Below are 17,142 nucleotides of genomic sequence, written 5' to 3'. Positions count from 1 at the left end.
TTTAGCTGACGACGACCACGAGCTTTATCGCAAGTGAAGTGTTTGGCACACTGCTTTGCCACAACGGGTTTCAAAAAAAGGAGTCCTTCGAGCCGGATTTGAACCAGCGACCTAAGGATGACAATTTTAACACCTACAGTCCTCCGCTCTACCAACTGAGCTATCGAAGGAGCTTGGGCACCTCTGTTGATATGGAAATGTAATTGGTACATGTATGATGTAGTTTTTTTGCCATCAAGCAACTTAAACATTTAGACACCTGGTTTTAATCCAAATTCTGAAGAATGCACACAAATCTTTGTCTGTCACAACTATCAACTAAGGAATCAGTGGCAGTAGAGTGCCTTGGGCAGCTCATTTTTTTCACAGCTCCACAATAGTTCACCTCCAGAAAGATGGGCCACATACTGTGGTCAAGAACAGTGTTGAAACAAAAAGAAACTGAGGCTTTTTGCCTGTGTCGCAATTAGGTGTTGGACCTTCCTTTTACTCCATGCCTGCTTGCATGTACGCAGCATGGGTAGGTCAGCCATTCTGAGCTTCAAAAAGTTTTTCGACAGTCAGTTCATCAGCTTGTTTCCCTGGTGGTCTAGTGGCTAGGATTCGGCGCTCTCACCGCCGCGGCCCGGGTTCGATTCCCGGTCAGGGAAGTCCTGTTTTAGCTGACGACGACCACGAGCTTTATCGCAAGTGAAGTATTTGGCACACTGCTTTGCCACAACGGATTTAAAAAAAAGGAGTCCTTCGAGCCGGATTTGAACCAGCGACCTAAGGATGACAATTTTAACACCTACAGTCCTCCGCTCTACCAACTGAGCTATCGAAGGAGCTCGGGCACCTCTGTTGATATGGAAATGTAATTGGTACATGTATGATGTAGTTTTTTTGCCATCAAGCAACTTAAACATTTAGAAACCTAGTTTTAATCCAAATTCTGAAGAATGCACACAATTCTTTGTCTGTCACAACTATCAACTAAGGAATCAGTGGCAGTAGAGTGCCTTGGGCAGCTCATTTTTTTCACAGCTCCACAATAGTTCACCTCCAGAAAGATGGGCCACATACTGTGGTCTAGAACAGTGTTGAAACAAAAAGAAACTGAGGCTTTTTGCCTGTGTCGCAATTAGGTGTTGGACCTTCCTTTTACTCCATGCCTGCTTGCATGTACGCAGCATGGGTAGGTCAGCCATTGTGAGCTTCAAAAAGTTTTTCGACAGTCAGTTCATCAGCTTGTTTCCCTGGTGGTCTAGTGGCTAGGTTTCGGCGCTCTCACCGCCGCGGCCCGGGTTCGATTCCCGGTCAGGGAAGTCCTGTTTTAGCTGACGACGACCACGAGCTTTATCGCAAGTGAAGTATTTGGCACACTGCTTTGCCCCAACGGGTTTTAAAAAAAGGAGTCCTTCGAGCCGGATTTGAACCAGCGACCTAAGGATGACAATTTTAACACCTACAGTCCTCCGCTCTACCAACTGAGCTTTCGAAGGAGCTTGGGCACGTCTGTTGATATGGAAATGTAATTGGTACATGTATGATGTAGTTTTTTTTGCCATCAAGCAACTTAAACATTTAGAAACCTGGTTTTAATCCAAATTCTGAAGAATGCACACAATTTTTTGTCTGTCACAACTATCAACTAAGGAATCAGTGGCAGTAGAGTGCCTTGGGCAGCTCATTTTTTTCACAGCTCCACAATAGTTCACCTCCAGAAAGATGGGCCACATACTGTGGTCTAGAACAGTGTTGAAACAAAAAGAAACTGAGGCTTTTTGCCTGTGTCGCATTTAGGTGTTGGACCTTCCTTTTACTCCATGCCTGCTTGCATGTACGCAGCATGGGTAGGTCAGTCATTCTGAGCTTCAAAAAGTTTTTCGACAGTCAGTTCATCAGCTTGTTTCCCTGGTGGTCTAGTGGCTAGGATTCGGCGCTCTCACCGCCGCGGCCCGGGTTCGATTCCCGGTCAGGGAAGTCCTGTTTTAGCTGACGACGACCACGAGCTTTATCGCAAGTGAAGTGTTTGGCACACTGCTTTGCCACAACGGGTTTCAAAAAAAGGAGCCCTTCGAGCCAGTTTTGAACCAGCGACCTAAGGATGACAATTTTAACACCTACATTCCTCCGCTCTACCAACTGAGCTATCGAAGGAGCTTGGGCACCTCTATTGATATGGAAATGTAATTGGTACATGTATGATGTAGTTTTTTTGCCATCAAGCAACTTAAACATTTAGACACCTGGTTTTAATCCAAATTCTGAAGAATGCACACAAATCTTTGTCTGTCACAACTATCAACTAAGGAATCAGTGGCAGTAGAGTGCCTTGGGCAGCTCATTTTCTTCACAGCTCCACAATAGTTCACCTCCAGAAAGATGGGCCACATACTGTGGTCAAGAACAGTGTTGAAACAAAAAGAAACTGAGGCTTTTTGCCTGTGTCGCAATTAGGTGTTGGACCTTCCTTTTACTCCATGCCTGCTTGCATGTACGCAGCATGGGTAGGTCAGCCATTCTGAGCTTCAAAAAGTTTTTCGACAGTCAGTTCATCAGCTTGTTTCCCTGGTGGTCTAGTGGCTAGGATTCGGCGCTCTCACCGCCGCGGCCCGGGTTCGATTCCCGGTCATGGAAGTCCTGTTTTAGCTGACGACGACCACGAGCTTTATCGCAAGTGAAGTATTTGGCACCCTGCTTTGCCACAACGGATTTTTAAAAAAGGAGTCCTTCGAGCCGGATTTGAACCAGCGACCTAAGGATGACAATTTTAACACCTACAGTCCTCCGCTCTACCAACTGAGCTATCGAAGGAGCTCGGGCACCTCTGTTGATATGGAAATGTAATTGGTACATGTATGATGTAGTTTTTTTGCCGTCAAGCAACTTAAACATTTAGAAACCTAGTTTTAATCCAAATTCTGAAGAATGCACACAATTCTTTGTCTGTCACAACTATCAACTAAGGAATCAGTGGCAGTAGAGTGCCTTGGGCAGCTCATTTTTTTCACAGCTCCACAATAGTTCACCTCCAGAAAGATGGGCCACATACTGTGGTCTAGAACAGTGTTGAAACAAAAAGAAACTGAGGCTTTTTGCCTGTGTCGCAATTAGGTGTTGGACCTTCCTTTTACTCCATGCCTGCTTGCATGTACGCAGCATGGGTAGGTCAGCCATTGTGAGCTTCAAAAAGTTTTTCGACAGTCAGTTCATCAGCTTGTTTCCCTGGTGGTCTAGTGGCTAGGATTCGGCGCTCTCACCGCCGCGGCCCGGGTTCGATTCCCGGTCAGGGAAGTCCTGTTTTAGCTGACGACGACCACGAGCTTTATCGCAAGTGAAGTATTTGGCACACTGCTTTGCCACAACGGATTTTAAAAAAAGGAGTCCTTCGAGCCGGATTTGAACCAGCGACCTAAGGATGACAATTTTAACACCTACAGTCCTCCGCTCTACCAACTGAGCTATCGAAGGAGCTCGGGCACCTCTGTTGATATGGAAATGTAATTGGTACATGTATGATGTAGTTTTTTTGCCATCAAGCAACTTAAACATTTAGAAACCTAGTTTTAATCCAAATTCTGAAGAATGCACACAATTCTTTGTCTGTCACAACTATCAACTAAGGAATCAGTGGCAGTAGAGTGCCTTGGGCAGCTCATTTTTTTCACAGCTCCACAATAGTTCACCTCCAGAAAGATGGGCCACATACTGTGGTCTAGAACAGTGTTGAAACAAAAAGAAACTGAGGCTTTTTGCCTGTGTCGCAATTAGGTGTTGGACCTTCCTTTTACTCCATGCCTGCTTGCATGTACGCAGCATGGGTAGGTCAGCCATTCTGAGCTTCAAAAAGTTTTTCGACAGTCAGTTCATCAGCTTGTTTCCCTGGTGGTCTAGTGGCTAGGATTCGGCGCTCTCACCGCCGCGGCCCGGGTTCAATTCCCGGTCAGGGAAGTCCTGTTTTAGCTGACGACGACCTCGAGCTTTATCGCAAGTGAAGTATTTGGCACACTGCTTTGCCCCAACGGGTTTTAAAAAAAGGAGTCCTTCGAGCCGGATTTGAACCAGCGACCTAAGGATGACAATTTTAACACCTACAGTCCTCCGCTCTACCAACTGAGCTATCGAAGGAGCTCGGGCACCTCTGTTGATATGGAAATGTAATTGGTACATGTATGATGTAGTTTTTTGCCATCAAGCAACTTAAACATTTAGAAACCTAGTTTTAATCCAAATTCTGAAGAATGCACACAATTCTTTGTCTGTCACAACTATCAACTAAGGAATCAGTGGCAGTAGAGTGCCTTGGGCAGCTCATTTTTTTCACAGCTCCACAATAGTTCACCTCCAGAAAGATGGGCCACATACTGTGGTCTAGAACAGTGTTGAAACAAAAAGAAACTGAGGCTTTTTGCCTGTGTCGCAATTAGGTGTTGGACCTTCCTTTTACTCCATGCCTGCTTGCATGTACGCAGCATGGGTAGGTCAGCCATTCTGAGCTTCAAAAAGTTTTTCGACAGTCAGTTCATCAGCTTGTTTCCCTGGTGGTCTAGTGGCTAGGATTCGGCGCTCTCACCGCCGCGGCCCGGGTTCGATTCCCGGTCAGGGAAGTCCTGTTTTAGCTGACGACGACCACAAGCTTTATCGCAAGTGAAGTATTTGGCACACTGCTTTGCCCCAACGGGTTTTAAAAAAAGGAGTCCTTCGAGCCGGATTTGAACCAGCGACCTAAGGATGACAATTTTAACACCTACAGTCCTCCGCTCTACCAACTGAGCTATCGAAGGAGCTTGGGCACCTCTGTTGATATGGAAACTTAATTGGTACATGTATGATGTAGTTTTTTTTGCCATCAAGCAACTTAAACATTTAGAAACCTGGTTTTAATCCAAATTCTGAAGAATGCACACAATTCTTTGTCTGTCACAACTATCAACTAAGGAATCAGTGGCAGTAGAGTGCCTTGGGCAGCTCATTTTTTTCACAGCTCCACAATAGTTCACCTCCAGAAAGATGGGCCACATACTGTGGTCTAGAACAGTGTTGAAACAAAAAGAAACTGAGGCTTTTTGCCTGTGTCGCATTTAGGTGTTGGACCTTCCTTTTACTCCATGCCTGCTTGCATGTACGCAGCATGGGTAGGTCAGCCATTCTGAGCTTCAAAAAGTTTTTCGACAGTCAGTTCATCAGCTTGTTTCCCTGGTGGTCTAGTGGCTAGGATTCGGCGCTCTCACCGCCGCGGCCCGGGTTCGATTCCCGGTCAGGGAAGTCCTGTTTTAGCTGACGACGACCACGAGCTTTATCGCAAGTGAAGTATTTGGCACACTGCTTTGCCCCAACGGGTTTTAAAAAAAGGAGTCCTTCGAGCCGGATTTGAACCAGCGACCTAAGGATGACAATTTTAACACCTACAGTCCTCCGCTCTACCAACTGAGCTATCGAAGGAGCTTGGGCACCTCTGTTGATATGGAAACGTAATTGGTACATGTATGATGTAGTTTTTTTTGCCATCAAGCAACTTAAACATTTAGAAACCTGGTTTTAATCCAAATTCTGAAGAATGCACACAATTCTTTGTCTGTCACAACTATCAACTAAGGAATCAGTGGCAGTAGAGTGCCTTGGGCAGCTCATTTTTTTCACAGCTCCACAATATTTCACCTCCAGAAAGATGGGCCACATACTGTGGTCTAGAACAGTGTTGAAACAAAAAGAAACTGAGGCTTTTTGCCTGTGTCGCATTTAGGTGTTGGACCTTCCTTTTACTCCATGCCTGCTTGCATGTACGCAGCATGGGTAGGTCAGTCATTCTGAGCTTCAAAAAGTTTTTCGACAGTCAGTTCATCAGCTTGTTTCCCTGGTGGTCTAGTGGCTAGGATTCGGCGCTCTCACCGCCGCGGCCCGGGTTCGATTCCCGGTCAGGGAAGTCCTGTTTTAGCTGACGACGACCACGAGCTTTATCGCAAGTGAAGTATTTGGCACCCTGCTTTGCCACAACGGATTTTTAAAAAAGGAGTCCTTCGAGCCGGATTTGAACCAGCGACCTAAGGATGACAATTTTAACACCTACAGTCCTCCGCTCTACCAACTGAGCTATCGAAGGAGCTCGGGCACCTCTGTTGATATGGAAATGTAATTGGTACATGTATGATGTAGTTTTTTTGCCATCAAGCAACTTAAACATTTAGAAACCTAGTTTTAATCCAAATTCTGAAGAATGCACACAATTCTTTGTCTGTCACAACTATCAACTAAGGAATCAGTGGCAGTAGAGTGCCTTGGGCAGCTCATTTTTTTCACAGCTCCACAATAGTTCACCTCCAGAAAGATGGGCCACATACTGTGGTCTAGAACAGTGTTGAAACAAAAAGAAACTGAGGCTTTTTGCCTGTGTCGCAATTAGGTGTTGGACCTTCCTTTTACTCCATGCCTGCTTGCATGTACGCAGCATGGGTAGGTCAGCCATTGTGAGCTTCAAAAAGTTTTTCGACAGTCAGTTCATCAGCTTGTTTCCCTGGTGGTCTAGTGGCTAGGATTCGACGCTCTCACCGCCGCGGCCCGGGTTCGATTCCCGGTCAGGGAAGTCCTGTTTTAGCTGACGACGACCACGAGCTTTATCGCAAGTGAAGTATTTGGCACACTGCTTTGCCCCAACGGGTTTTAAAAAAAGGAGTCCTTCGAGCCGGATTTGAACCAGCGACCTAAGGATGACAATTTTAACACCTACAGTCCTCCGCTCTACCAACTGAGCTATCGAAGGAGCTTGGGCACCTCTGTTGTTATGGAAATGTAATTGGTACATGTATGATGTAGTTTTTTTTTGCCATCAAGCAACTTAAACATTTAGAAACCTGGTTTTAATCCAAATTCTGAAGAATGCACACAATTCTTTGTCTGTCACAACTATCAACTAAGGAATCAGTGGCAGTAGAGTGCCTTGGGCAGCTCATTTTTTTCACAGCTCCACAATAGTTCACCTCCAGAAAGATGGGCCACATACTGTGGTCTAGAACAGTGTTGAAACAAAAAGAAACTGAGGCTTTTTGCCTGTGTCGCATTTAGGTGTTGGACCTTCCTTTTACTCCATGCCTGCTTGCATGTACGCAGCATGGGTAGGTCTGCCATTCTGAGCTTCAAAAAGTTTTTCGACAGTCAGTTCATCAGCTTGTTTCCCTGGTGGTCTAGTGGCTAGGATTCGGCGCTCTCACCGCCGCGGCCCGGGTTCGATTCCCGGTCAGGGAAGTCCTGTTTTAGCTGACGACGACCACGAGCTTTATCGCAAGTGAAGTATTTGGCACACTGCTTTGCCCCAACGGGTTTTAAAAAAAGGAGTCCTTCGAGCCGGATTTGAACCAGCGACCTAAGGATGACAATTTTAACACCTACAGTCCTCCGCTCTACCAACTGAGCTATCGAAGGAGCTCGGGCACCTCTGTTGATATGGAAATGTAAATGGTACATGTATGATGTAGTTTTTTTGCCATCATGCAACTTAAACATTTAGAAACCTAGTTTTAATCCAAATTCTGAAGAATGCACACAATTCTTTGTCTGTCACAACTATCAACTAAGGAATCAGTGGCAGTAGAGTGCCTTGGGCAGCTCATTTTTTTCACAGCTCCACAATAGTTCACCTCCAGAAAGATGGGCCACATACTGTGGTCTAGAACAGTGTTGAAACAAAAAGAAACTGAGGCTTTTTGCCTGTGTCGCAATTAGGTGTTGGACCTTCCTTTTACTCCATGCCTGCTTGCATGTACGCAGCATGGGTAGGTCAGCCATTCTGAGCTTCAAAAAGTTTTTCGACAGTCAGTTCATCAGCTTGTTTCCCTGGTGGTCTAGTGGCTAGGATTCGGCGCTCTCACCGCCGCGGCCCGGGTTCGATTCCCGGTCAGGGAAGTCCTGTTTTAGCTGACGACGACCACGAGCTTTATCGCAAGTGAAGTATTTGGCACACTGCTTTGCCCCAACGGGTTTTAAAAAAAGGAGTCCTTCGAGCCGGATTTGAACCAGCGACCTAAGGATGACAATTTTAACACCTACAGTCCTCCGCTCTACCAACTGAGCTATCGAAGGAGCTTGGGCACCTCTGTTGATATGGAAACTTAATTGGTACATGTATGATGTAGTTTTTTTTGCCATCAAGCAACTTAAACATTTAGAAACCTAGTTTTAATCCAAATTCTGAAGAATGCACACAAATCTTTGTCTGTCACAACTATCAACTAAGGAATCAGTGGCAGTAGAGTGCCTTGGGCAGCTCATTTTTTTCACAGCTCCACAATAGTTCACCTCCAGAAAGATGGGCCACATACTGTGGTCTAGAACAGTGTTGAAACAAAAAGAAATTGAGGCTTTTTGCCTGTGTCGCAATTAGGTGTTGGAATTTCCTTTTACTCCATGCCTGCTTGCATGTACGCAGCATGGGTAGGTCAGCCATTCTGAGCTTCAAAAAGTTTTTCGACAGTCAGTTCATCAGCTTGTTTCCCTGGTGGTCTAGTGGCTAGGATTCGGCGCTCTCACCGCCGCGGCCCGGGTTCGATTACCGGTCAGGGAAGTCCTGTTTTAGCTGACGACGACCACGAGCTTTATCGCAAGTGAAGTATTTGGCACACTGCTTTGCCCCAACGGGTTTTAAAAAAAGGAGTCCTTCGAGCCGGATTTGAACCAGCGACCTAAGGATGACAATTTTAACACCTACAGTCCTCCGCTCTACCAACTGAGCTATCGAAGGAGCTCGGGCACCTCTGTTGATATGGAAATGTAATTGGTACATGTATGATGTAGTTTTTTTGCCATCAAGCAACTTAAACATTTAGAAACCTAGTTTTAATCCAAATTCTGAAGAATGCACACAATTCTTTGTCTGTCACAACTATCAACTAAGGAATCAGTGGCAGTAGAGTGCCTTGGGCAGCTCATTTTTTTCACAGCTCCACAATAGTTCACCTCCAGAAAGATGGGCCACATACTGTGGTCTAGAACAGTGTTGAAACAAAAAGAAACTGAGGCTTTTTGCCTGTGTCGCAATTAGGTGTTGGACCTTCCTTTTACTCCATGCCTGCTTGCATGTACGCAGCATGGGTAGGTCAGCCATTCTGAGCTTCAAAAAGTTTTTCGACAGTCAGTTCATCAGCTTGTTTCCCTGGTGGTCTAGTGGCTAGGATTCGGCGCTCTCACCGCCGCGGCCCGGGTTCGATTCCCGGTCAGGGAAGTCCTGTTTTAGCTGACGACGACCACGAGCTTTATCGCAAGTGAAGTATTTGGCACACTGCTTTGCCCCAACGGGTTTTAAAAAAAGGAGTCCTTCGAGCCGGATTTGAACCAGCGACCTAAGGATGACAATTTTAACACCTACAGTCCTCCGCTCTACCAACTGAGCTATCGAAGGAGCTTGGGCACCTCTGTTGATATGGAAACTTAATTGGTACATGTATGATGTAGTTTTTTTTTGCCATCAAGCAACTTAAACATTTAGAAACCTGGTTTAAATCCAAATTCTGAAGAATGCACACAATTCTTTGTCTGTCACAACTATCAACTAAGGAATCAGTGGCAGTAGAGTGCCTTGGGCAGCTCATTTTTTTCACAGCTCCACAATAGTTCACCTCCAGAAAGATGGGCCACATACTGTGGTCTAGAACAGTGTTGAAACAAAAAGAAACTGAGGCTTTTTGCCTGTGTCGCATTTAGGTGTTGGACCTTCCTTTTACTCCATGCCTGCTTGCATGTACGCAGCATGGGTAGGTCAGCCATTCTGAGCTTCAAAAAGTTTTTCGACAGTCAGTTCATCAGCTTGTTTCCCTGGTGGTCTAGTGGCTAGGATTCGGCGCTCTCACCGCCGCGGCCCGGGTTCGATTCCCGGTCAGGGAAGTCCTGTTTTAGCTGACGACGACCACGAGCTTTATCGCAAGTGAAGTGTTTGGCACACTGCTTTGCCACAACGGGTTTCAAAAAAAGGAGTCCTTCGAGCCGGATTTGAACCAGCGACCTAAGGATGACAATTTTAACACCTACAGTCCTCCGCTCTACCAACTGAGCTATCGAAGGAGCTTGGGCACCTCTGTTGATATGGAAATGTAATTGGTACATGTATGATGTAGTTTTTTTGCCATCAAGCAACTTAAACATTTAGACACCTGGTTTTAATCCAAATTCTGAAGAATGCACACAAATCTTTGTCTGTCACAACTATCAACTAAGGAATCAGTGGCAGTAGAGTGCCTTGGGCAGCTCATTTTTTTCACAGCTCCACAATAGTTCACCTCCAGAAAGATGGGCCACATACTGTGGTCAAGAACAGTGTTGAAACAAAAAGAAATTGAGGCTTTTTGCCTGTGTCGCAATTAGGTGTTGGAATTTCCTTTTACTCCATGCCTGCTTGCATGTACGCAGCATGGGTAGGTCAGCCATTCTGAGCTTCAAAAAGTTTTTCGACAGTCAGTTCATCAGCTTGTTTCCCTGGTGGTCTAGTGGCTAGGATTCGGCGCTCTCACCGCCGCGGCCCGGGTTCGATTCCCGGTCAGGGAAGTCCTGTTTTAGCTGACGACGACCACGAGCTTTATCGCAAGTGAAGTGTTTGGCACACTGCTTTGCCACAACGGGTTTCAAAAAAAGGAGTCCTTCGAGCCGGATTTGAACCAGCGACCTAAGGATGACAATTTTAACACCTACAGTCCTCCGCTCTACCAACTGAGCTATCGAAGGAGCTTGGGCACCTCTGTTGATATGGAAATGTAATTGGTACATGTATGATGTAGTTTTTTTGCCATCAAGCAACTTAAACATTTAGACACCTGGTTTTAATCCAAATTCTGAAGAATGCACACAAATCTTTGTCTGTCACAACTATCAACTAAGGAATCAGTGGCAGTAGAGTGCCTTGGGCAGCTCATTTTTTTCACAGCTCCACAATAGTTCACCTCCAGAAAGATGGGCCACATACTGTGGTCAAGAACAGTGTTGAAACAAAAAGAAACTGAGGCTTTTTGCCTGTGTCGCAATTAGGTGTTGGACCTTCCTTTTACTCCATGCCTGCTTGCATGTACGCAGCATGGGTAGGTCAGCCATTCTGAGCTTCAAAAAGTTTTTCGACAGTCAGTTCATCAGCTTGTTTCCCTGGTGGTCTAGTGGCTAGGATTCGGCGCTCTCACCGCCGCGGCCCGGGTTCGATTCCCGGTCAGGGAAGTCCTGTTTTAGCTGACGACGACCACGAGCTTTATCGCAAGTGAAGTATTTGGCACACTGCTTTGCCACAACGGATTTTAAAAAAAGGAGTCCTTCGAGCCGGATTTGAACCAGCGACCTAAGGATGACAATTTTAACACCTACAGTCCTCCGCTCTACCAACTGAGCTATCGAAGGAGCTCGGGCACCTCTGTTGATATGGAAATGTAATTGGTACATGTATGATGTAGTTTTTTTGCCATCAAGCAACTTAAACATTTAGAAACCTAGTTTTAATCCAAATTCTGAAGAATGCACACAATTCTTTGTCTGTCACAACTATCAACTAAGGAATCAGTGGCAGTAGAGTGCCTTGGGCAGCTCATTTTTTTCACAGCTCCACAATAGTTCACCTCCAGAAAGATGGGCCACATACTGTGGTCTAGAACAGTGTTGAAACAAAAAGAAACTGAGGCTTTTTGCCTGTGTCGCAATTAGGTGTTGGACCTTCCTTTTACTCCATGCCTGCTTGCATGTACGCAGCATGGGTAGGTCAGCCATTGTGAGCTTCAAAAAGTTTTTCGACAGTCAGTTCATCAGCTTGTTTCCCTGGTGGTCTAGTGGCTAGGATTCGGCGCTCTCACCGCCGCGGCCCGGGTTCGATTCCCGGTCAGGGAAGTCCTGTTTTAGCTGACGACGACCACGAGCTTTATCGCAAGTGAAGTATTTGGCACACTGCTTTGCCCCAACGGGTTTTAAAAAAAGGAGTCCTTCGAGCCGGATTTGAACCAGCGACCTAAGGATGACAATTTTAACACCTACAGTCCTCCGCTCTACCAACTGAGCTTTCGAAGGAGCTTGGGCACGTCTGTTGATATGGAAATGTAATTGGTACATGTATGATGTAGTTTTTTTTGCCATCAAGCAACTTAAACATTTAGAAACCTGGTTTTAATCCAAATTCTGAAGAATGCACACAATTTTTTGTCTGTCACAACTATCAACTAAGGAATCAGTGGCAGTAGAGTGCCTTGGGCAGCTCATTTTTTTCACAGCTCCACAATAGTTCACCTCCAGAAAGATGGGCCACATAGTGTGGTCTAGAACAGTGTTGAAACAAAAAGAAACTGAGGCTTTTTGCCTGTGTCGCATTTAGGTGTTGGACCTTCCTTTTACTCCATGCCTGCTTGCATGTACGCAGCATGGGTAGGTCAGTCATTCTGAGCTTCAAAAAGTTTTTCGACAGTCAGTTCATCAGCTTGTTTCCCTGGTGGTCTAGTGGCTAGGATTCGGCGCTCTCACCGCCGCGGCCCGGGTTCGATTCCCGGTCAGGGAAGTCCTGTTTTAGCTGACGACGACCACGAGCTTTATCGCAAGTGAAGTGTTTGGCACACTGCTTTGCCACAACGGGTTTCAAAAAAAGGAGCCCTTCGAGCCAGTTTTGAACCAGCGACCTAAGGATGACAAATTTAACACCTACAGTCCTCCGCTCTACCAACTGAGCTATCGAAGGAGCTTGGGCACCTCTATTGATATGGAAATGTAATTGGTACATGTATGATGTAGTTTTTTTGCCATCAAGCAACTTAAACATTTAGACACCTGGTTTTAATCCAAATTCTGAAGAATGCACACAAATCTTTGTCTGTCACAACTATCAACTAAGGAATCAGTGGCAGTAGAGTGCCTTGGGCAGCTCATTTTCTTCACAGCTCCACAATAGTTCACCTCCAGAAAGATGGGCCACATACTGTGGTCAAGAACAGTGTTGAAACAAAAAGAAACTGAGGCTTTTTGCCTGTGTCGCAATTAGGTGTTGGACCTTCCTTTTACTCCATGCCTGCTTGCATGTACGCAGCATGGGTAGGTCAGCCATTCTGAGCTTCAAAAAGTTTTTCGACAGTCAGTTCATCAGCTTGTTTCCCTGGTGGTCTAGTGGCTAGGATTCGGCGCTCTCACCGCCGCGGCCCGGGTTCGATTCCCGGTCATGGAAGTCCTGTTTTAGCTGACGACGACCACGAGCTTTATCGCAAGTGAAGTATTTGGCACCCTGCTTTGCCACAACGGATTTTTAAAAAAGGAGTCCTTCGAGCCGGATTTGAACCAGCGACCTAAGGATGACAATTTTAACACCTACAGTCCTCCGCTCTACCAACTGAGCTATCGAAGGAGCTCGGGCACCTCTGTTGATATGGAAATGTAATTGGTACATGTATGATGTAGTTTTTTTGCCGTCAAGCAACTTAAACATTTAGAAACCTAGTTTTAATCCAAATTCTGAAGAATGCACACAATTCTTTGTCTGTCACAACTATCAACTAAGGAATCAGTGGCAGTAGAGTGCCTTGGGCAGCTCATTTTTTTCACAGCTCCACAATAGTTCACCTCCAGAAAGATGGGCCACATACTGTGGTCTAGAACAGTGTTGAAACAAAAAGAAACTGAGGCTTTTTGCCTGTGTCGCAATTAGGTGTTGGACCTTCCTTTTACTCCATGCCTGCTTGCATGTACGCAGCATGGGTAGGTCAGCCATTGTGAGCTTCAAAAAGTTTTTCGACAGTCAGTTCATCAGCTTGTTTCCCTGGTGGTCTAGTGGCTAGGATTCGGCGCTCTCACCGCCGCGGCCCGGGTTCGATTCCCGGTCAGGGAAGTCCTGTTTTAGCTGACGACGACCACGAGCTTTATCGCAAGTGAAGTATTTGGCACACTGCTTTGCCACAACGGATTTTAAAAAAAGGAGTCCTTCGAGCCGGATTTGAACCAGCGACCTAAGGATGACAATTTTAACACCTACAGTCCTCCGCTCTACCAACTGAGCTATCGAAGGAGCTCGGGCACCTCTGTTGATATGGAAATGTAATTGGTACATGTATGATGTAGTTTTTTTGCCATCAATTAACTTAAACATTTAGAAACCTAGTTTTAATCCAAATTCTGAAGAATGCACACAATTCTTTGTCTGTCACAACTATCAACTAAGGAATCAGTGGCAGTAGAGTGCCTTGGGCAGCTCATTTTTTTCACAGCTCCACAATAGTTCACCTCCAGAAAGATGGGCCACATACTGTGGTCTAGAACAGTGTTGAAACAAAAAGAAACTGAGGCTTTTTGCCTGTGTCGCAATTAGGTGTTGGACCTTCCTTTTACTCCATGCCTGCTTGCATGTACGCAGCATGGGTAGGTCAGCCATTCTGAGCTTCAAAAAGTTTTTCGACAGTCAGTTCATCAGCTTGTTTCCCTGGTGGTCTAGTGGCTAGGATTCGGCGCTCTCACCACCGCGGCCCGGGTTCAATTCCCGGTCAGGGAAGTCCTGTTTTAGCTGACGACGACCTCGAGCTTTATCGCAAGTGAAGTATTTGGCACACTGCTTTGCCCCAACGGGTTTTAAAAAAAGGAGTCCTTCGAGCCGGATTTGAACCAGCGACCTAAGGATGACAATTTTAACACCTACAGTCCTCCGCTCTACCAACTGAGCTATCGAAGGAGCTCGGGCACCTCTGTTGATATGGAAATGTAATTGGTACATGTATGATGTAGTTTTTTGCCATCAAGCAACTTAAACATTTAGAAACCTAGTTTTAATCCAAATTCTGAAGAATGCACACAATTCTTTGTCTGTCACAACTATCAACTAAGGAATCAGTGGCAGTAGAGTGCCTTGGGCAGCTCATTTTTTTCACAGCTCCACAATAGTTCACCTCCAGAAAGATGGGCCACATACTGTGGTCTAGAACAGTGTTGAAACAAAAAGAAACTGAGGCTTTTTGCCTGTGTCGCAATTAGGTGTTGGACCTTCCTTTTACTCCATGCCTGCTTGCATGTACGCAGCATGGGTAGGTCAGCCATTCTGAGCTTCAAAAAGTTTTTCGACAGTCAGTTCATCAGCTTGTTTCCCTGGTGGTCTAGTGGCTAGGATTCGGCGCTCTCACCGCCGCGGCCCGGGTTCGATTCCCGGTCAGGGAAGTCCTGTTTTAGCTGACGACGACCACAAGCTTTATCGCAAGTGAAGTATTTGGCACACTGCTTTGCCCCAACGGGTTTTAAAAAAAGGAGTCCTTCGAGCCGGATTTGAACCAGCGACCTAAGGATGACAATTTTAACACCTACAGTCCTCCGCTCTACCAACTGAGCTATCGAAGGAGCTTGGGCACCTCTGTTGATATGGAAACTTAATTGGTACATGTATGATGTAGTTTTTTTTGCCATCAAGCAACTTAAACATTTAGAAACCTGGTTTTAATCCAAATTCTGAAGAATGCACACAATTCTTTGTCTGTCACAACTATCAACTAAGGAATCAGTGGCAGTAGAGTGCCTTGGGCAGCTCATTTTTTTCACAGCTCCACAATAGTTCACCTCCAGAAAGATGGGCCACATACTGTGGTCTAGAACAGTGTTGAAACAAAAAGAAACTGAGGCTTTTTGCCTGTGTCGCATTTAGGTGTTGGACCTTCCTTTTACTCCATGCCTGCTTGCATGTACGCAGCATGGGTAGGTCAGCCATTCTGAGCTTCAAAAAGTTTTTCGACAGTCAGTTCATCAGCTTGTTTCCCTGGTGGTCTAGTGGCTAGGATTCGGCGCTCTCACCGCCGCGGCCCGGGTTCGATTCCCGGTCAGGGAAGTCCTGTTTTAGCTGACGACGACCACGAGCTTTATCGCAAGTGAAGTATTTGGCACACTGCTTTGCCCCAACGGGTTTTAAAAAAAGGAGTCCTTCGAGCCGGATTTGAACCAGCGACCTAAGGATGACAATTTTAACACCTACAGTCCTCCGCTCTACCAACTGAGCTATCGAAGGAGCTTGGGCACCTCTGTTGATATGGAAACGTAATTGGTACATGTATGATGTAGTTTTTTTTGCCATCAAGCAACTTAAACATTTAGAAACCTGGTTTTAATCCAAATTCTGAAGAATGCACACAATTCTTTGTCTGTCACAACTATCAACTAAGGAATCAGTGGCAGTAGAGTGCCTTGGGCAGCTCATTTTTTTCACAGCTCCACAATATTTCACCTCCAGAAAGATGGGCCACATACTGTGGTCTAGAACAGTGTTGAAACAAAAAGAAACTGAGGCTTTTTGCCTGTGTCGCATTTAGGTGTTGGACCTTCCTTTTACTCCATGCCTGCTTGCATGTACGCAGCATGGGTAGGTCAGTCATTCTGAGCTTCAAAAAGTTTTTCGACAGTCAGTTCATCAGCTTGTTTCCCTGGTGGTCTAGTGGCTAGGATTCGGCGCTCTCACCGCCGCGGCCCGGGTTCGATTCCCGGTCAGGGAAGTCCTGTTTTAGCTGACGACGACCACGAGCTTTATCGCAAGTGAAGTATTTGGCACACTGCTTTGCCCCAACGGGTTTTAAAAAAAGGAGTCCTTCGAGCCGGATTTGAACCAGCGACCTAAGGATGACAATTTTAACACCTACAGTCCTCCGCTCTACCAACTGAGCTATCGAAGGAGCTTGGGCACCTCTGTTGTTATGGAAATGTAATTGGTACATGTATGATGTAGTTTTTTTTTGCCATCAAGCAACTTAAACATTTAGAAACCTGGTTTTAATCCAAATTCTGAAGAATGCACACAATTCTTTGTCTGTCACAACTATCAACTAAGGAATCAGTGGCAGTAGAGTGCCTTGGGCAGCTCATTTTTTTCACAGCTCCACAATAGTTCACCTCCAGAAAGATGGGCCACATACTGTGGTCTAGAACAGTGTTGAAACAAAAAGAAACTGAGGCTTTTTGCCTGTGTCGCATTTAGGTGTTGGACCTTCCTTTTACTCCATGCCTGCTTGCATGTACGCAGCATGGGTAGGTCTGCCATTCTGAGCTTCAAAAAGTTTTTCGACAGTCAGTTCATCAGCTTGTTTCCCTGGTGGTCTAGTGGCTAGGATTCGGCGCTCTCACCGCCGCGGCCCGGGTTCGATTCCCGGTCAGGGAAGTCCTGTTTTAGCTGACGACGACCACGAGCTTTATCGCAAGTGAAGTATTTGGCAC

At 45.8% G+C, this 17,142-nt stretch overlaps 1 long non-coding RNA gene and 52 other non-coding genes across 53 annotated transcripts in view; 27 read left to right on the top strand and 26 right to left on the bottom strand.

Annotated features, from left to right (window-relative positions):
* LOC125799400 (uncharacterized) overlaps nucleotides 1-17,142 on the top strand; it is a 199,720-nt gene that overhangs the window by 153,412 nt on the left and 29,166 nt on the right. The gene's annotated exons all lie outside the window — the stretch shown is intronic.
* trnay-gua (transfer RNA tyrosine (anticodon GUA)) lies at nucleotides 84-170 on the bottom strand. Its single transcript is given in 2 exon segments — nucleotides 84-119; nucleotides 134-170. It is a non-coding gene; the product is annotated as a tRNA-Tyr (tRNA).
* Nucleotides 579-650, top strand: trnae-cuc (transfer RNA glutamic acid (anticodon CUC)). The gene has a single exon. It is a non-coding gene; the product is annotated as a tRNA-Glu (tRNA).
* Nucleotides 741-827, bottom strand: trnay-gua (transfer RNA tyrosine (anticodon GUA)). Its single transcript is given in 2 exon segments — nucleotides 741-776; nucleotides 791-827. It is a non-coding gene; the product is annotated as a tRNA-Tyr (tRNA).
* Nucleotides 1,236-1,307, top strand: trnae-cuc (transfer RNA glutamic acid (anticodon CUC)). Its single transcript has one exon. It is a non-coding gene; the product is annotated as a tRNA-Glu (tRNA).
* Nucleotides 1,398-1,484, bottom strand: trnay-gua (transfer RNA tyrosine (anticodon GUA)). Its single transcript is given in 2 exon segments — nucleotides 1,398-1,433; nucleotides 1,448-1,484. It is a non-coding gene; the product is annotated as a tRNA-Tyr (tRNA).
* trnae-cuc (transfer RNA glutamic acid (anticodon CUC)) lies at nucleotides 1,894-1,965 on the top strand. The gene has a single exon. It is a non-coding gene; the product is annotated as a tRNA-Glu (tRNA).
* Nucleotides 2,056-2,142, bottom strand: trnay-gua (transfer RNA tyrosine (anticodon GUA)). The gene is given in 2 exon segments: nucleotides 2,056-2,091; nucleotides 2,106-2,142. It is a non-coding gene; the product is annotated as a tRNA-Tyr (tRNA).
* trnae-cuc (transfer RNA glutamic acid (anticodon CUC)) lies at nucleotides 2,551-2,622 on the top strand. The gene has a single exon. It is a non-coding gene; the product is annotated as a tRNA-Glu (tRNA).
* Nucleotides 2,713-2,799, bottom strand: trnay-gua (transfer RNA tyrosine (anticodon GUA)). Its single transcript is given in 2 exon segments — nucleotides 2,713-2,748; nucleotides 2,763-2,799. It is a non-coding gene; the product is annotated as a tRNA-Tyr (tRNA).
* Nucleotides 3,208-3,279, top strand: trnae-cuc (transfer RNA glutamic acid (anticodon CUC)). The gene has a single exon. It is a non-coding gene; the product is annotated as a tRNA-Glu (tRNA).
* On the bottom strand, nucleotides 3,370-3,456 carry trnay-gua (transfer RNA tyrosine (anticodon GUA)). Its single transcript is given in 2 exon segments — nucleotides 3,370-3,405; nucleotides 3,420-3,456. It is a non-coding gene; the product is annotated as a tRNA-Tyr (tRNA).
* trnae-cuc (transfer RNA glutamic acid (anticodon CUC)) lies at nucleotides 3,865-3,936 on the top strand. Its single transcript has one exon. It is a non-coding gene; the product is annotated as a tRNA-Glu (tRNA).
* On the bottom strand, nucleotides 4,027-4,113 carry trnay-gua (transfer RNA tyrosine (anticodon GUA)). The gene is given in 2 exon segments: nucleotides 4,027-4,062; nucleotides 4,077-4,113. It is a non-coding gene; the product is annotated as a tRNA-Tyr (tRNA).
* Nucleotides 4,521-4,592, top strand: trnae-cuc (transfer RNA glutamic acid (anticodon CUC)). Its single transcript has one exon. It is a non-coding gene; the product is annotated as a tRNA-Glu (tRNA).
* Nucleotides 4,683-4,769, bottom strand: trnay-gua (transfer RNA tyrosine (anticodon GUA)). The gene is given in 2 exon segments: nucleotides 4,683-4,718; nucleotides 4,733-4,769. It is a non-coding gene; the product is annotated as a tRNA-Tyr (tRNA).
* trnae-cuc (transfer RNA glutamic acid (anticodon CUC)) lies at nucleotides 5,179-5,250 on the top strand. Its single transcript has one exon. It is a non-coding gene; the product is annotated as a tRNA-Glu (tRNA).
* On the bottom strand, nucleotides 5,341-5,427 carry trnay-gua (transfer RNA tyrosine (anticodon GUA)). Its single transcript is given in 2 exon segments — nucleotides 5,341-5,376; nucleotides 5,391-5,427. It is a non-coding gene; the product is annotated as a tRNA-Tyr (tRNA).
* Nucleotides 5,837-5,908, top strand: trnae-cuc (transfer RNA glutamic acid (anticodon CUC)). Its single transcript has one exon. It is a non-coding gene; the product is annotated as a tRNA-Glu (tRNA).
* trnay-gua (transfer RNA tyrosine (anticodon GUA)) lies at nucleotides 5,999-6,085 on the bottom strand. Its single transcript is given in 2 exon segments — nucleotides 5,999-6,034; nucleotides 6,049-6,085. It is a non-coding gene; the product is annotated as a tRNA-Tyr (tRNA).
* Nucleotides 6,494-6,565, top strand: trnae-cuc (transfer RNA glutamic acid (anticodon CUC)). Its single transcript has one exon. It is a non-coding gene; the product is annotated as a tRNA-Glu (tRNA).
* On the bottom strand, nucleotides 6,656-6,742 carry trnay-gua (transfer RNA tyrosine (anticodon GUA)). The gene is given in 2 exon segments: nucleotides 6,656-6,691; nucleotides 6,706-6,742. It is a non-coding gene; the product is annotated as a tRNA-Tyr (tRNA).
* trnae-cuc (transfer RNA glutamic acid (anticodon CUC)) lies at nucleotides 7,153-7,224 on the top strand. The gene has a single exon. It is a non-coding gene; the product is annotated as a tRNA-Glu (tRNA).
* trnay-gua (transfer RNA tyrosine (anticodon GUA)) lies at nucleotides 7,315-7,401 on the bottom strand. Its single transcript is given in 2 exon segments — nucleotides 7,315-7,350; nucleotides 7,365-7,401. It is a non-coding gene; the product is annotated as a tRNA-Tyr (tRNA).
* trnae-cuc (transfer RNA glutamic acid (anticodon CUC)) lies at nucleotides 7,810-7,881 on the top strand. Its single transcript has one exon. It is a non-coding gene; the product is annotated as a tRNA-Glu (tRNA).
* trnay-gua (transfer RNA tyrosine (anticodon GUA)) lies at nucleotides 7,972-8,058 on the bottom strand. Its single transcript is given in 2 exon segments — nucleotides 7,972-8,007; nucleotides 8,022-8,058. It is a non-coding gene; the product is annotated as a tRNA-Tyr (tRNA).
* Nucleotides 8,468-8,539, top strand: trnae-cuc (transfer RNA glutamic acid (anticodon CUC)). The gene has a single exon. It is a non-coding gene; the product is annotated as a tRNA-Glu (tRNA).
* On the bottom strand, nucleotides 8,630-8,716 carry trnay-gua (transfer RNA tyrosine (anticodon GUA)). The gene is given in 2 exon segments: nucleotides 8,630-8,665; nucleotides 8,680-8,716. It is a non-coding gene; the product is annotated as a tRNA-Tyr (tRNA).
* trnae-cuc (transfer RNA glutamic acid (anticodon CUC)) lies at nucleotides 9,125-9,196 on the top strand. Its single transcript has one exon. It is a non-coding gene; the product is annotated as a tRNA-Glu (tRNA).
* On the bottom strand, nucleotides 9,287-9,373 carry trnay-gua (transfer RNA tyrosine (anticodon GUA)). The gene is given in 2 exon segments: nucleotides 9,287-9,322; nucleotides 9,337-9,373. It is a non-coding gene; the product is annotated as a tRNA-Tyr (tRNA).
* trnae-cuc (transfer RNA glutamic acid (anticodon CUC)) lies at nucleotides 9,784-9,855 on the top strand. The gene has a single exon. It is a non-coding gene; the product is annotated as a tRNA-Glu (tRNA).
* Nucleotides 9,946-10,032, bottom strand: trnay-gua (transfer RNA tyrosine (anticodon GUA)). The gene is given in 2 exon segments: nucleotides 9,946-9,981; nucleotides 9,996-10,032. It is a non-coding gene; the product is annotated as a tRNA-Tyr (tRNA).
* Nucleotides 10,441-10,512, top strand: trnae-cuc (transfer RNA glutamic acid (anticodon CUC)). Its single transcript has one exon. It is a non-coding gene; the product is annotated as a tRNA-Glu (tRNA).
* On the bottom strand, nucleotides 10,603-10,689 carry trnay-gua (transfer RNA tyrosine (anticodon GUA)). Its single transcript is given in 2 exon segments — nucleotides 10,603-10,638; nucleotides 10,653-10,689. It is a non-coding gene; the product is annotated as a tRNA-Tyr (tRNA).
* Nucleotides 11,098-11,169, top strand: trnae-cuc (transfer RNA glutamic acid (anticodon CUC)). Its single transcript has one exon. It is a non-coding gene; the product is annotated as a tRNA-Glu (tRNA).
* trnay-gua (transfer RNA tyrosine (anticodon GUA)) lies at nucleotides 11,260-11,346 on the bottom strand. The gene is given in 2 exon segments: nucleotides 11,260-11,295; nucleotides 11,310-11,346. It is a non-coding gene; the product is annotated as a tRNA-Tyr (tRNA).
* On the top strand, nucleotides 11,755-11,826 carry trnae-cuc (transfer RNA glutamic acid (anticodon CUC)). Its single transcript has one exon. It is a non-coding gene; the product is annotated as a tRNA-Glu (tRNA).
* On the bottom strand, nucleotides 11,917-12,003 carry trnay-gua (transfer RNA tyrosine (anticodon GUA)). Its single transcript is given in 2 exon segments — nucleotides 11,917-11,952; nucleotides 11,967-12,003. It is a non-coding gene; the product is annotated as a tRNA-Tyr (tRNA).
* Nucleotides 12,413-12,484, top strand: trnae-cuc (transfer RNA glutamic acid (anticodon CUC)). Its single transcript has one exon. It is a non-coding gene; the product is annotated as a tRNA-Glu (tRNA).
* Nucleotides 12,575-12,661, bottom strand: trnay-gua (transfer RNA tyrosine (anticodon GUA)). Its single transcript is given in 2 exon segments — nucleotides 12,575-12,610; nucleotides 12,625-12,661. It is a non-coding gene; the product is annotated as a tRNA-Tyr (tRNA).
* trnae-cuc (transfer RNA glutamic acid (anticodon CUC)) lies at nucleotides 13,070-13,141 on the top strand. The gene has a single exon. It is a non-coding gene; the product is annotated as a tRNA-Glu (tRNA).
* trnay-gua (transfer RNA tyrosine (anticodon GUA)) lies at nucleotides 13,232-13,318 on the bottom strand. The gene is given in 2 exon segments: nucleotides 13,232-13,267; nucleotides 13,282-13,318. It is a non-coding gene; the product is annotated as a tRNA-Tyr (tRNA).
* On the top strand, nucleotides 13,727-13,798 carry trnae-cuc (transfer RNA glutamic acid (anticodon CUC)). The gene has a single exon. It is a non-coding gene; the product is annotated as a tRNA-Glu (tRNA).
* On the bottom strand, nucleotides 13,889-13,975 carry trnay-gua (transfer RNA tyrosine (anticodon GUA)). The gene is given in 2 exon segments: nucleotides 13,889-13,924; nucleotides 13,939-13,975. It is a non-coding gene; the product is annotated as a tRNA-Tyr (tRNA).
* On the top strand, nucleotides 14,384-14,455 carry trnae-cuc (transfer RNA glutamic acid (anticodon CUC)). Its single transcript has one exon. It is a non-coding gene; the product is annotated as a tRNA-Glu (tRNA).
* Nucleotides 14,546-14,632, bottom strand: trnay-gua (transfer RNA tyrosine (anticodon GUA)). Its single transcript is given in 2 exon segments — nucleotides 14,546-14,581; nucleotides 14,596-14,632. It is a non-coding gene; the product is annotated as a tRNA-Tyr (tRNA).
* On the top strand, nucleotides 15,040-15,111 carry trnae-cuc (transfer RNA glutamic acid (anticodon CUC)). Its single transcript has one exon. It is a non-coding gene; the product is annotated as a tRNA-Glu (tRNA).
* trnay-gua (transfer RNA tyrosine (anticodon GUA)) lies at nucleotides 15,202-15,288 on the bottom strand. The gene is given in 2 exon segments: nucleotides 15,202-15,237; nucleotides 15,252-15,288. It is a non-coding gene; the product is annotated as a tRNA-Tyr (tRNA).
* Nucleotides 15,698-15,769, top strand: trnae-cuc (transfer RNA glutamic acid (anticodon CUC)). The gene has a single exon. It is a non-coding gene; the product is annotated as a tRNA-Glu (tRNA).
* Nucleotides 15,860-15,946, bottom strand: trnay-gua (transfer RNA tyrosine (anticodon GUA)). Its single transcript is given in 2 exon segments — nucleotides 15,860-15,895; nucleotides 15,910-15,946. It is a non-coding gene; the product is annotated as a tRNA-Tyr (tRNA).
* On the top strand, nucleotides 16,356-16,427 carry trnae-cuc (transfer RNA glutamic acid (anticodon CUC)). The gene has a single exon. It is a non-coding gene; the product is annotated as a tRNA-Glu (tRNA).
* Nucleotides 16,518-16,604, bottom strand: trnay-gua (transfer RNA tyrosine (anticodon GUA)). The gene is given in 2 exon segments: nucleotides 16,518-16,553; nucleotides 16,568-16,604. It is a non-coding gene; the product is annotated as a tRNA-Tyr (tRNA).
* Nucleotides 17,015-17,086, top strand: trnae-cuc (transfer RNA glutamic acid (anticodon CUC)). The gene has a single exon. It is a non-coding gene; the product is annotated as a tRNA-Glu (tRNA).

Source organism: Astyanax mexicanus, chromosome 3, assembly GCF_023375975.1.
Source record: "Astyanax mexicanus isolate ESR-SI-001 chromosome 3, AstMex3_surface, whole genome shotgun sequence".
In the NCBI taxonomy this organism is placed as follows: Eukaryota; Metazoa; Chordata; class Actinopteri; order Characiformes; family Acestrorhamphidae; genus Astyanax; species Astyanax mexicanus.
The sequence above is the reverse complement of the archived record's forward strand: the minus strand, read 5'-3'. Positions and strand labels throughout refer to the sequence as shown.